Below are 14,195 nucleotides of genomic sequence, written 5' to 3'. Positions count from 1 at the left end.
AAAATTTTAAAAATCTCTTAGGTCCCTTCTGTGATTTATCTGTGATTCTAAGAAATAAAAATGTGCTATGCTTATTAATGGTGGGAGGGAATGAGAAGAGTCTTATAAATTTTAAGGTGATAAAAATGCCAAAGAGATAAGTTATGTGTTTAATAAAGTACTATAAAATATTTTGCATATCAAGAGGACTTCAGCTTAATTACAAATATAACCAAAAGGTTAAATTCTCAGCTGTGGAAATTCAGTGATTTGGAAAATTTTATATACACACTAATCTAAACCGAAGCAAAAAAAAAAAAAAAAAGCATAAACCTATATATCTTTACTATTAATTCATGCCTAGCAAAAATGATCATATATTATTATTTATCACACATTTAACCTATATATATATATATATATATACACCCACACACATATAATATTTTATCTCATGTTGAATGTTCTACTATTAACAAACTTCATGGATTTTTATGTATATGAGAATATACATATATAATATGCATGTCTGTATGTATGATATATAAGGATTTTGCTTATTACTATTTCCAGATCTGTAAGGCACTTATTGCTATCAAGTTGAGTCACTGCAATAAAAAAGTGAGAAGACTTCTATTGCCCAGATGGTAAAGTGAGGAAGGATCCCTCTGAAGTTCTCCCAAATTCCCCTCCAAACAAAGTAGAAAAACCACCTCAGATTTGATGTAAGATGAGGAACTCGGCTTACCAGCCCCACAGGAAAGGTCCTTTTCACTGGGGTGGGAGAGTAGAGAACTCCAAGAGCAGCAGCAACAGTCACCAACCTCCTAGCTGGAGGCCTTTAGCAAGGCTTCAAGCTTGGGACAATACACGAGCAAAGACTCCACCTTCCTGCAAACCCTGAGGCAAATGAGTAGTCTGTGTAGCACAGCAATCAGTGCCCTATCCCAGGGACCTTACCCCCAGAACAAGCCACCAGCAAGACTTTGACCCCATTGCTGACCAGTACTAAAGCCCTGCCCCAGGGCTGGTCAACAGTGAGACTATATATGCTTGGGACCTACAAGCAGAGAGATCCTGTTCCTATAACAAAACCAACAGCAGGGCCACACTTTGGGGGCAGATCAGCACCAAGGTTCCTCCTTCAGGGCCAACCACCACAACTCTGTTTCTATGGCAACCAAGAAGCAAGAACCCATGTCTGGAGCAGACCAGCAGTTCAAGTCCACCACCACAGCAGCCAACAGGGAGAATACTGTTCACCCATCATCATGCAAGCCTGAAAGAAAACCTAACCCACAGAGAAAGTAAGCAGTTAAGTGCTGCAGCTTTCACTGGAAAGCTAGCAGTAAGTCAGAGACCCAATGCAAAAAAGCTTGAGGTAATACAGGACCGGAGTCCAACTCTCACAAAAAAGTATCAAGTCACAAAAAGAAAAAAAGAAAAAGTGAGCAAAAAAAAAATTACAAAAGGAGCTTGATTTTAGTGTTATGATGGTGATAGGGTGTTATGAGCCAGAACTCTGAACTTGAAACAAGGATGCGTACAAGAATGCTAACTAAGTGGAATTGATGAGACAATGGCTATCTAGTTTAGCATGGTGCTTCATAGTTCTCTTAAGTTCAGTATGATTGATTTAATCTTACAACAAATAATGGTTTCCTAGTGATATAATGATTGGTTTATACTCAATGTAGAGCATATAAGCTAGAAGCCTCAGCTAGATTCATTCGCAGAGAGGCAGAGAAGACCAAAGGACTGTGATCAGGAGCTCAAGTTCTCAGAACCAAGGAGAGAGAAATTCATTTCCATCTTCATCAGCCTCCTGGTGGCTGGCCTGTCCTCCTGCTCCCCCCACTGAAACCAAGACTCTGGAAGACCTTTAAGAGAGCTAACCGGACCCCAGGAAAGGAGACTTAGAAAGAGATAATAAAGAATTTGGACTTTAACCCCTGGCTACTCTCAGAGAGCCCAGAAAACCAACCAAAATACGAACATTACAATAGGGAGTCTCAAGGTATTATTATTATTAGCCATACTTAGAAGAGGTCAAGTGAAAGCTCAAAGAAAAATGTTATTTGACTATAGGCCCAAAAAGAATTCTTGGAAAAGTTTAAAAGGATTTAAAAATACAAACAAACAAATTAGAGACATAGAAGAAAAAGTAGGAAAAGAAACGAGAATGATGTAAGAGATTCATGGAAGGGGTGGCAGGTAGGTGGCAAAGCGGATAGCACACTAGCGCTGAAGTAGCGACGATATGAGTTCAAATCTGGCCTCAGATACTTAATACTTCCTGTCTATGTGACACTGGGCAAGTTACTTAACCCCAATTGCCTCAGCTAAAAAAAAAAAAAAAAAGATTCATGGAAGAAAAGAGTAATAGCATAGGGAAAGTGATACAAAAAATTACTGAGGAAAATAACTCCCTCTAAAATAGAATTTGCTAAATAGAAAATGAAGTACAATATCTCATTGAAGATTAAAATAATTCTTAAAAAGTAGAATTGAACAAGGGCAAAATAATTACTTTGAAACATCAAACCAAAATAAAACAAAATTTTAAAAAATAGAAAATATGAAGTTTCTCAATAGGAAAACAACCAATCTAACAAATAGATCCAGAAGAGATAATATAAAAGTTAATGAACTACCTGAAAGCCATGATCAAAAAAAAAGAGCTTGGACAACATTTTTCAAGAAATCATTAAAAAACAAACAGACAAAAAACCCTATCCTTATACATTAGAACCAGAGGGCAAAATATAAATTGCAAAAATCTACCAATCATGACCTGAAAGAGTTCCCAAATTGAAAACTCCAGGGAATATCTTAGCCAAATTCTAGAGCTCACAGATCAAGGGGAAAATATCACAAACAGCCAAAAAGAAAGAATTCAAATATTACGGAAGGTTACACAGGATTTGGCAGTTTCCATTTTAAAGAACCCTAGGACTTGTAATATGATATATGGAAGGCAAAGGAGTTAGGATTATAACCAAGAACATCTACTAAGTAAAAATGAATGTAATCTTTCAGGGAACAAATGGATATTTAATGAAACAGAGGACTATCATCCTTTCTCTCTTAATACCCACCCTTTCCCATTTCACAAGTATTTTACTTCTAATTATGACTTTCCTCAATATGTCCATCCTTTTATACATCCCTCCTCCTCCTTCTATTATGCTTATTCTTTTTTACTACCTTAAAGGGTAAGAGAGATTTTTATATCCAACTGAGTCCCTCTGTTATTTCCTCTTTGAGCCAGTTTTGATGAGAATAAGGTTTATTCTTTGCTTTCTAACCCTTCATCTTCCCCTCCATTGTAATAGCTCTTTCATGCCTCTTTTATATGAAAGAGAATGGGATTAGATCGGTGTCATAAGCCTATCTATTAGATAGAAATGAGTATGGAAACAAAAAAGATCAATGACTGCAGAATATTGTTTGTTGTTTGTTCTCCCTATGATTTTTCTATTCACTTTGTGATTACACTGTCATTCTCTCTAATAAGTCTGAAGAATGAGTCCATTGGTTATATGTATATGGGCCTCATGGTAATGGCAAGCATACATCCAAGGGCATGATTTCTGTTCTTTCTTAGTGACAACAGCAGTGTCCCTGGTTCTCTGCCATGGTGATGGTGGGAGTAAGGTCAGGGACATCTATCACTTTGTCAAGAAGGGACATCTTGGTAGGGCTCTTTTACCTTGCTACCTTTGTCCCTAAAGCATATACGAACTCATACAATTATACTGAATGATGCTGTTTGAAATAAACATCTTTATTAATTTCAGAAAAATAAAACAAAACAAAAAAGCAAAACTCCTGACCAATTTAGGCATGCAAACGCCTTGCTTTTGTTTGTTCTTCTCTCCCAATCCCAGGGGGAAAAAAAAGCAACTACAAGCTGATAGATTCAGCTGAGCATTTTTAAGAAACTGCTCAAAAGATACTGCAAAGTATATCAAAGCTACTCTGTAATAATTCATAAGACTCAGCTACCAAAAAACACGAAACAAAAACAACAGCAAAAACAGCAACTATTTAATGTGTAATTTTAAAAAATAGATCACTATTCTATATAATACAAGTCCACAGAGGACAAAGAAAGGTGGATAGATTGTCAAAAATAACCTTACGATAAAGTGGCAAATAATTGCATTGGAGTGCTAATAGCATAAACTTTGTTGTCAGGAGCCATGGATTCTAAACTTCTCTCTTCCATATATGTATGGCCTTTCTTAAGTCCCATCACTTCACTAGAATCTGTTTCCTTATTCTTAAAATGAGAATATTGTACTGAATGATCTTTAAGCTACATTGCAACTCTTAAATTCTATGATATGAGTCAAACAGAACAGTTTTGAGCATTATCCAACTGTGCATTAATTCATACAATTCCATTCAAGAAACATTTATTTAGGACCGACTTAAGAACAAGACCCTAAGAATATCAAGATGAAATAATAAAGATCTTGATTTAGAAGATCTAATAAGATATGTATACCAAATAAATATTAAATATGACAAAGGATAATAGGCACACAGGAGAGATCAAGACCATCTCCTCTGAGGAAATGCAAGAGGGAGTATGATCTTTTAGTTATGGCAATCAGGAAATGCTATATAGAGAAGGTGACATTTGAGGTGAGCCTTGAAGAAAGAGAAGGATTCTAAGAGACAGAGATGAATGAAAAATGCATTTGAGGAATTGTGAACATGGAGGAATACTTTTCCTTGTAGCAATTAAGAACAGATGAGAATGGGACACCCAGTTTGACTTGAACATAAATAAAATGATGAGCAAAAAAGACTAGGAAGATTCAGATTGTAGAAAGCCTTAAAGACTGGAATTTGTCTTTTGTAAGGAATTTGTAACCTATTCCATTCATTATTCTTTTCTCATTTATTTTTTAACAGTCAATGAATGGGTTGCTAGATGGTACAGTGAATAGAGAGAGAGAGAGAGAGCCAAGTCTGCAATCAGAAAGATTCATCTTCCCGAGTTCAGATCTGGCCTCAGATACATATTAGCTGTGTGACTCTGTGTGGCTGTAGTTTTGTCTCTTTGCTGTAGTTTTGTCAGTGAGCTGGTGAAGCAAATGGAAAGGTACTCGAATATCTTTGCCAAGAAAACCCTAAATGGAGTCATAAGGAGTCAGAAGTGACTGAAACAACCCCAAAAAAGAATGAATACATAATATATGCAAAGTATTGTGATAAACACTGAGAAGAACTAAAGATGAATAAAACATTTTCCATGCAGGTAAGGAACTTACAATCTGTTAGAGTTTATATAACTGGGACATTTAGAATCAGGAACATAGAAACTGAAATTCTTCCAGAATAGTTTCGGCTTTATATTTTTAGAACAGTTTCTTATGAAGAACTGGATTGAGCTAAACTGAAGATGGCTTTGAAGCCATGAGCATTGTAGAATGGAGTGAAATTAGTTAAATGATTTAAGCAGATGTTTTGGAAACCTCTGGGTAAAATTAAACGATGATGGGAGGCTGAACTAGGACCAGATGAGAATAGATGGCTGTTGAGAGTGCATCTTCATTCAATGAAAAGACTTCGTTTAATTTCCACGCATTACTTGTTTTACAGATTTTGACATCAAGATGAATCATGTTCTTTCAAAAAATTTTAAAGACATCATTTATTATCTCAGTGTTTATAGCTGTTCTGGATCAAATCATTGTGAAAGCACTTGTTTGAGGTTATATAAGAGAAAAGTAAGTTGTTTTAAAAAAAGAGAATTGTGGAGATATGGAAATAAACTAATACAATAAGAACATATGACTCTAAAAAAATACCATTATCTAAGGAGATGAGAAGGAATATATATATATATATATATATATCAAAATCTGATAAGGCTCTTTATAATTTAGAGACCTAGATAAGGTATTCAATTCAACGGACATTAAGCATATAGTGGGTAGAGAGCACCAGGGATGGTTAATGAGGATATTATAGTTTGGGAAAGATGAACTTTGCCTTCATGAAGTTCTAGAAAGTAAATGAGAGGTAAACAGATAACCATAACACAGGATAGAGAGATGTAAAATAAAGTGGTTTATGTGGTAAGAGTAGAAAAGTTTGCTAAAGAATTGAGTGGAATAGTAAAAGATAAAAAGGGACAAAAGAAAGGAATATAGTTCAGTCATAGCAAACAACAGGAACAGAAATAAGAAAGAATGGGATTGGATGGGAAGGAGGAGAAGCAGACAAAGAAGAGCCAGTTAAAATGTGACTGAATTTGAAGCACATGGAATGGGAGTAATATAAAGTGAGGTTGAGTGGGAAAAGTAGAATAGCACCGATTGTGAAAGGGTTTGAATGACAAGCAAAGGAGTCTGAATTTTGTTCAACAGACAATGAAGAGATATTAAAGGCTTTTGAGCAGACATATACTGTAACCATATGTGAACAAGGAGAAGATAAGCTTGGCAGTGATGAGATTAGTGTAGGCAGATAGATCTCTTAGAAGGATATTGCAATAATCCAGGTCAGTGGCAATGAGCCTTTTTATTAGGGTGGTGAGAATGAGAATGGAGAGGAGGGGACATATAGGATAGATGCTGAGGATATAGATTCAGGACACAAAGGAATCCTGTATCAGAGCATTAAAATGATAAGTACTTCCCTCAAACTTGACATTGTAAGGGGATGCAAACACATATAGACTCATCTTTACCTAATGCGTAATAGAACATCCATACCTTAGCATGGGAAGGGACTGCTGAAGGCATGTTAGTACCACCATTTTCCAGAGGCAGAATTATTTTGAAGATTTTAAAACTTCTAAACTCAATATTATTCTACAAAGCAAAACTGAGACTGTTGTTGCTCAGTCATTTCATTTACGTCTAATTCTTTATCCCTCTTTTGGGGGTTTTCTTGACAAAGTATCAGAGTGGTTTGCCGTTTCCTTTTTCAGTGCTGGAGATCCTGTAATATGTTAAATAATAGTAATAGCTAATGTTTACATAATATTTTTAAGTTTACAAAACACATACATTATTATTATTGACCATATTTTATGTAAGAAGAAATTGAGATCAAAGAAAGTTATATGCTTTGCCCATTGTCACAAACCTAGTAAGCAGTGGGGGCAAAATTCAGACTTCTGTCTTCCTGATTCCAAATCTAGCATTCTATATATTGTATTACCCAGCTGCCTGTAGTGCCTATTGGAGGTCTCTGTTTTTTAATCTCTTCTTCCCCAGTGACCCCTGAATCATGCTGTTGTACACAACTGGCAACTCTGTGCTTCATGAGATATCTGATGATTGGGCAGGATGTCTGCCATGGAGAAGACACAGGAGAAGTGAAAGAGGCAGCAATGAAGATCTACTCTTCCTATTCATCAATTTTTCAAAGGCATTTAATACCAACAGTCAATCCAAAGTCTGGCTTTATTCAAAATCAATGTTTGGATTCCCAAAGAATTTCTTCAGGAAACTCAAGAATATGAAACATCAGGTTTGAGTTGATGGCCCAACCCCAGAATCATTACTTTCATGCAGCTTCCCAAAGAAATAAGACAGAGACAGCAAGAAGCACAGAAGTCAGTAGAAAACCCTTTGGTCACCCTTCTGATTAGCAATATGAAAATGATGACAGAAATAATATGAAGAATGGGCATAGGACGTGGTCAGGGGCCTGTGAGTAGTTAGTGGTTGAACTAAGACTGAAACACAGATTCCTCATTTCAAGCCTAAGAAATTTCCATTACACTTTGGGGTGTTTTTTCTCTCTGTCAATTCCCCACTTCTCCTGATGAACTCTTGCTTTTGTTTCAAGGACCACTGTGAGATATACAACATAATTGTCAGCACAGCACAGAGAAGACAGAGGTCATATTGTGTGATGGAAATAATGTAAGTTTAGGCTCAGAAGATCTGCCTCTGCTGTTATTTAGCTGCATAACTTGAGTCAGGCACATGACCTTTCTAAGACCCCATTTCCTTGGTTTTAACCTATATCTATGATTTATTTTACTGACATTTTTTTTCCTATTTATATCAGCCAACCTTCCAGGTTGAATGTTCCCTTTACAGAAGAAAACTTTCCAGGCAAATCCAATCTCATGTTTCAAGAAGGGTTCTTCTGTGGGCATCAGGGGCCCATCACTTCCTCATCTTGGGGCATGATATGAGAAGTAAATGTCTCTGGTTCAGATGCTTCTAGCACTGTCAACATTTTCTACACAGAGACAAATGACCATCTATCACAGAATCGCTCTAGCCCCATCCCAGCCCAATTCTTGTTTCAGTTCTGATTAAACAGAGCTTTGAGTTCAAATGTAAGGCACAAAAATATTAGAAAAGATATTGTATTTAACTAAATCAGAAACTGGCTATGGAGCAGTTCGTCATGATGATATGTGAAGTACTGGTTTAATGATAGGAGAGATGACTGAGTGTCAGCTGCTTTGGGCTATTTGCTTTTAAAAGTTTGATGGGTGCTTATGGCTGCCTTTTGAGGCTGAGAGCATCCCGGCACAAGCCATGCCTTCCCCATTCTATTTCATGAGCCACAGCTGTGCTATGGTTGGCAACAGTGACCAATAGTTGCTTTATCCTTGGGTGCTAGCCTAAGCCCAGTTATTGTTTCCTTTTCCTTAGCCAAGTTATCCAGAAGCAACTTGTCTAAAACAAAACATAGCTAAAACGTAGCTAACTAAACCCATGGTAATTGGCAATTATGGTAATTATTAGGTGGTATGATTTTTTAATGTTACATATGATCTGACCTGCAGACATAACTCTTCATGGATATAATGCCTACCCCTCAGATCATATATGTATATATATGTATGTGTGTGCATATATATATATATATATATATATATATATATAACTGTATTGTATAGTGATTGGTATGCAGATCCAAGTTTTTATATTCTTTTGTTGCTACACACATACTATATATATATATATATATATATATATATATATACACACATATATATATGTTAAAGTCTTTTAAAGTTAATATAAATGTAAAGTTAGTCAGCTTTAAGTATCTACTGAAAACATCCAACTGGATAGCCTATTGGTAACCCAAGCTCAACCTGACACAAATAGAGTCTCCTTTTTCTACTCTTTCTGCTCCTTCTGACTTCACTATCATGTATTGTTAGCACCTCATTCTCCCAGTTACCCAGGCTCATAAACTTGACTTCTTTTTATTTTTTTTTTCCTTTCCTTTCCCTCATCTTCTATGGTCAGTCATTTGTGAAGTCTTGTTTCTACCTGCCCAATTCTTGGATCTTTTTCTTTCTTCCTGTTCATAATTCCAATACCACATTTCAAACTCTCATCGCCTCTCTTTTGGAACATTGTAATGTAATAGTTTACTTATTCTTTTTAGTGTTAGCACAATGCTTGGCACACAGTTAGCACTTAATAAATGATTATTAATAGACTTATGGACTTCAGTATTTCCCAAGTCCACTTTTAAATGATTATGGAAAAATGTTTTTATTATATTGTTATGACACTGCAATATCTTTGATTAAAAATTCATTCCCTATTGGTATAAGATAAAATATCAACTTTTTAGCCTGGCTTCTAAGTTTCTCACAATCCTGCTCCAAAACTCTGTAACAGGTTTATGTCATAAAATCCTGCTTCATGCAATTCATTTTTACCCAAATGGGACTTCTAGTTATTCTCAGTGTCAATTTGTTATCTCCTGCCTCTTCATATTCACACAAATCATTAGGTGCCCAGAGGATGTCCCATTCCTGAAATAAATTTCATTTTTATTTCTTCCTGCTGAATTTTCTATTATTTGTTTGACTCTGACAATGTCTCATTATCTCAAATTTTCCTAGAATACTTTATATGAATTTTTTTCATTAAACTTTGAGTTATGCTTTTCCATATGCATTCTATTTCTCTTAGGTAGATTGTTAATTCTATCAGCCTGACAAAACAGGATCTGGGTCATTTTTCTTTTCTGTTGGTAGGACTTACACACTGTCTTACACATGTTAGGTGCTGAATAGGTGATTAATAAATATGTTGAATTTAGTTTATTTCATTAGCACCACTCAGGCATTTAAACTTCTTAAGATCTTTGAGATTTAAAAGAAATTATGTAGTCTAGTGAGTAGAGTTTAGGGCCTGGAGTCAGAACAACCGAGTTGTTGGTCTCAGATACTAACCAGTAATGTGATCCTGGGGGAAAGAAAAACCCCTCTGTCTGACTCAGTTTCCTCATCTGTAAAATGGGGATAATATTAGGACTTACCTCACAGGGTTTTTGTAAGAATCATGTGAGATAATATTTGTAAAGTATTAGTATAACAATGGGCACATAACAGGTACTATATAAATGCTAGCTATATTCCTCATTATTATTATTGTGAATCTAGAGTATGTAATATAATGCATTAATTCTTTTCTTTTTGTTTGACCTGAAAATTTGATATGCTGGATGTCTATACTTTCACCAAAGGCATTGATAAAAATGTTGAAGACAAGTCCAGTAATATCTGAGTAATATCTCCTCTAAAGACTATGGTAAAGTTGACATTGATTTATTAATTGCCACTTTTTAGTCATTTATCTGGTTCAGAAGTCACTAAACTATCTTGCAGTCTAGCCCATTTTTATCACCTTGTCCAGAAATATCACCATGAAAGACCTCTCAGTTGCCTTGCTAAATCCACTTATGCTATGTATCTTTCCCCATTTTATCAGTCTAAACTATTAAAAAAAAAAACTAGAAAGAAGACTAATTTGGCATTGCCTGTTCTTAATGAATTCATTTTATCTCCTATTAGTCTTTTGAAAACTTAGCTTAAAAAGGCCACATTTCATCTAGGGTCATCTCCATTCATCTTGATCTGTATCTTGCTACTGGACTCAGATGGCTTTGTAGGGGAAAATGAGGCAGGAGACCTTGCACAGGCATCCTCACTGAAATCCGATTCACTTGCACGTCATGGCATCCCCTTCCTGATGTCATGGTCCTCTTGAAGAATGAAGGACAAACAACAACTTAGGAAGTCAGAAGAATCCACCTACTTCCTTTTTTTTAAAACCTGAATACCCATACTAAGGCACTCTGCCTTTCTCAAGGTTACTTTTAAAACATAATCACTTACATGTCACATCTATCAGTTCTTTTCATAAGTTATTATTATCAGAACTGCAGAATCTTCAATATACATAATCTGAAATTCCCTCTATATCATTATTAGAAAATTAGCATTCAGACTTTATTTGACCTCTAATCAAGATGCACCCACTATTTTCCAAGGCAGCCTTTTCTATTTTATGATGTCTCAATTTTAACAATAGCAAAACCAACTGGTATTTATATAATACTTTTCAATTGACAAAGTGTTATATAGCTACTCACTCCTTTTATCTACACAACACTTCTATCCCATAGATACTGTTATCCATATTTTTCAGAGTAGAAAACTGAGGCAGATGGCTATAAAGTAATTTGTCCACATAACTAGGCAGTTCATGAAGCTGAATTTGAACTTACATCTCCTGACTCCCAGTCCAGCACTTTTTCTACTATGCTACCTAGTTAAAACAAGACTAAACTTGCCTTTGTCAGTTCTACCTACTGTGGCATACACATTTTCCCTGGTACTCTTCCATGGGGGAAATCAGAAAAAATTCCTTTTTTATAAGACAACCTTCAACTAATTGAAGACAGTCATCATGTCTTCCTGTCACAAGTTTTTCTTCTCAAAGGTAAAATTTCTAGGTCCTTCAACTACTTCTTATGTATCATGAACTCATGGCCCCTCACTATCCTGATTAACTTTTTAGCAATCTCTAGGGTGATACTCATACAAAGTGAAACAATCTCTGCTTTCCTCGTATTGTACTTGGAGTGTTGTGTTTAATTCTTGGCACCCCATTTAAAAAGGGACATAAAATGGAATGAAAAAATGAAGGAAGGAGTAGAAATATAAATCCTGTACTTTGAGAATTGTTGGATTAGGCATGTTTAATGTAGAGCGTGGAAAATTAAGGCCATGTATGAAAGCTACCTTTCAGTACTTGAAAAGAGTGTCCTATGGAGCAGGACTTCAGTTTATTCTAGTTGGCCCCAAAGCACAGCAGTAAGGCCAATGGATAAAAGTACTGGGGAAGCAGATTTGGCTCAGTGTAAAGAAGAAATTCTTAACAATTAAAGTTGTCCAAATGTGGATTAAGCTGTGTTGTGTGGTAGTCGGTTTTTCATTACTGGATATATTCAAACTGAGGCTGGATGACTGCCTTGGCAGACATACTGTACACGGTATTCCTGCATCAGCAAAGAGTGATATCATATTAGCTCTATTTTCAAATTTAAAAGTTCACGATTTTACAACTGTGGAGTGCTCAAGGTATCAAGATTAGACCAAGATAGTAGTCTAGAAAGAAGTAACTGGGCACAACACATTCTATTGCTTTGAGATTTGGAACAGTCAGTTGACACATCTGGCTTCTTGAGCCTTTTTACCAACATCATCTCAAAACTATATTCTACATTTAATGGCAAGAACACATTGCCAATGATGAAACCCTGGAGTATGGCTAAGCTGCCATCATCACAGCTTTGCTGGCTTCTTCCCAGCTCAGCTGGGTTGGATATATATGAATAATGGATGACACTAGGTACTCAGACAACTCCTATTTGGAGAGTTAATATGGCAGGATATATAGAAGAAACACTATAAAAATGCAGTGATAAAAAAAACTTTAATCAGCTCAGTTAAAGTATTGGTTGATCTCATGCATTAACAATCAGATGAGACCTTCTACAAAGGAAGTCATTCAATTAAGACAAAAATGTTGCAGTGTTCATAGGATCAAAAGGCTTTTTAATACTGTAGCAGGCTAGTCAAGGGTCAGATTATAGGAACAGACACATTAACCTATGTAGTTTGATCTAGGATGAGGCATATCAAATTGAGGGGTCAGGACGCTTGCAGCTCAGGTTAATTCAAGCAAATCCCTCTAAGCTTTAGTCTTCTGTAAAATGAGGACAAACAGCCCATGCCCTACCTGCTTCTCTGAGAAATTAAGTAAAATATATATATTTTTTTCAACAGCAAGTCATGATAATCATCAAATTTTATTATTGGAAAGGTCCAGTAAGATTTTGTCATCTCACCAAATCTAGTATTAATATAAATTTTAATATCTATATGTATAAATAGTAAAACTACTAGCAGTCCTATCTTTACCTAGAAAGCCTGTTATATGCAATGCAATGTTAACATTACTAATTTTTATTTTAAAATAGAATATTATTCATAGTATATTTTAAAATTCTGCCTTCCTGTGAAAATTTTTACATTTTTGGCTACATATAAGTCAATTTTTTCTATAGTCCTAGCACTTATGATTTATAGTGTATCCAAGTCCTCATTCAAATTTTTATTTCATTTTTATGCTTCAATTTTTTCTTCTGTAAAATGGGAATATTGTTCTATTACAAATACAAAATACAATAACATATGTAAAGTGCTTTAGAAACTTTAAACCACTATATAAAAGTTAATATATAAAACTGCTAGAGAGGGGAGAAGAAATATGGAAGATAGTCTAGACTTGTGATTTCTCCAAATATATGAATATTCACTCCACTGATGCATATCAACAACTCATCTGCAACTTACATACTCTATAGAGTTACCCGGGTTTCTGAGAGATTGAGGATGTACCCATTATCTCTCAGGCAGAATGTGTCACAGGTGAAACTTGAACATATTTCTTCTTTATTGCAAACTCCACACTCTTATCTTTTAAAATGCTTTGGTTCTGAAGATAAGATACTGTGTAGAAAATATATGATCAGAAAAGGAAGCGAATTAGGCTTGTAAGAATGAGATTGCGTATGGACCTCATGTTGCACTAATGGTCACGAAATATTAAAATACTTAGGAGAAGACCTCAAGCATGTGAGTTGGGCCTATATGGCAGACTTATGGGAAGAAATAGATAATAATTGCATAGGATGACAAGGCAGGAATGTAATATGATCTGGAACATTGGAAAGGTTATCTACATTGATAAGATCACAGGTTAATTAAATAATAATATAACAAACAATGGATTTAGGATAATGATTAAGGGTCAGATCACCGTCATTAGGAATTAGAAGATTATCTTCAGGTAGTCTCAGACTTAATAATGGCAATAGATTATAGCATAAAATGGTTAGAAATTGTGAAT

At 35.4% G+C, this 14,195-nt stretch overlaps 1 protein-coding gene and 1 long non-coding RNA gene across 3 annotated transcripts in view; one reads left to right on the top strand and one right to left on the bottom strand.

Moving 5' to 3' along the window:
* LOC116419369 overlaps positions 1-1,269 on the bottom strand; it is a 42,412-nt gene extending 41,143 nt beyond the window's left edge. The window contains exons 1-2 of one of the 2 annotated variants that reach the window (XR_004229665.1): positions 1,044-1,269; positions 728-879 (exon numbers count right to left, since the gene is read on the bottom strand). This is a non-coding gene — a long non-coding RNA (uncharacterized LOC116419369). Of the gene's footprint in view, positions 1-727 lie in introns of both variants that reach the window. The other variant, XR_004229664.1, reaches the window with a different exon arrangement.
* GRM8 (glutamate metabotropic receptor 8) overlaps positions 1-14,195 on the top strand; it is a 927,338-nt gene that overhangs the window by 809,478 nt on the left and 103,665 nt on the right. The window lies entirely within an intron of this gene.

The sequence above is a fragment of the Sarcophilus harrisii genome, chromosome 5 (assembly GCF_902635505.1).
Source record: "Sarcophilus harrisii chromosome 5, mSarHar1.11, whole genome shotgun sequence".
Taxonomy (NCBI): Eukaryota; Metazoa; Chordata; class Mammalia; order Dasyuromorphia; family Dasyuridae; genus Sarcophilus; species Sarcophilus harrisii.
Note: the sequence above shows the minus strand (reverse complement) of the source record. Positions and strands in the feature narration are given on the sequence as shown.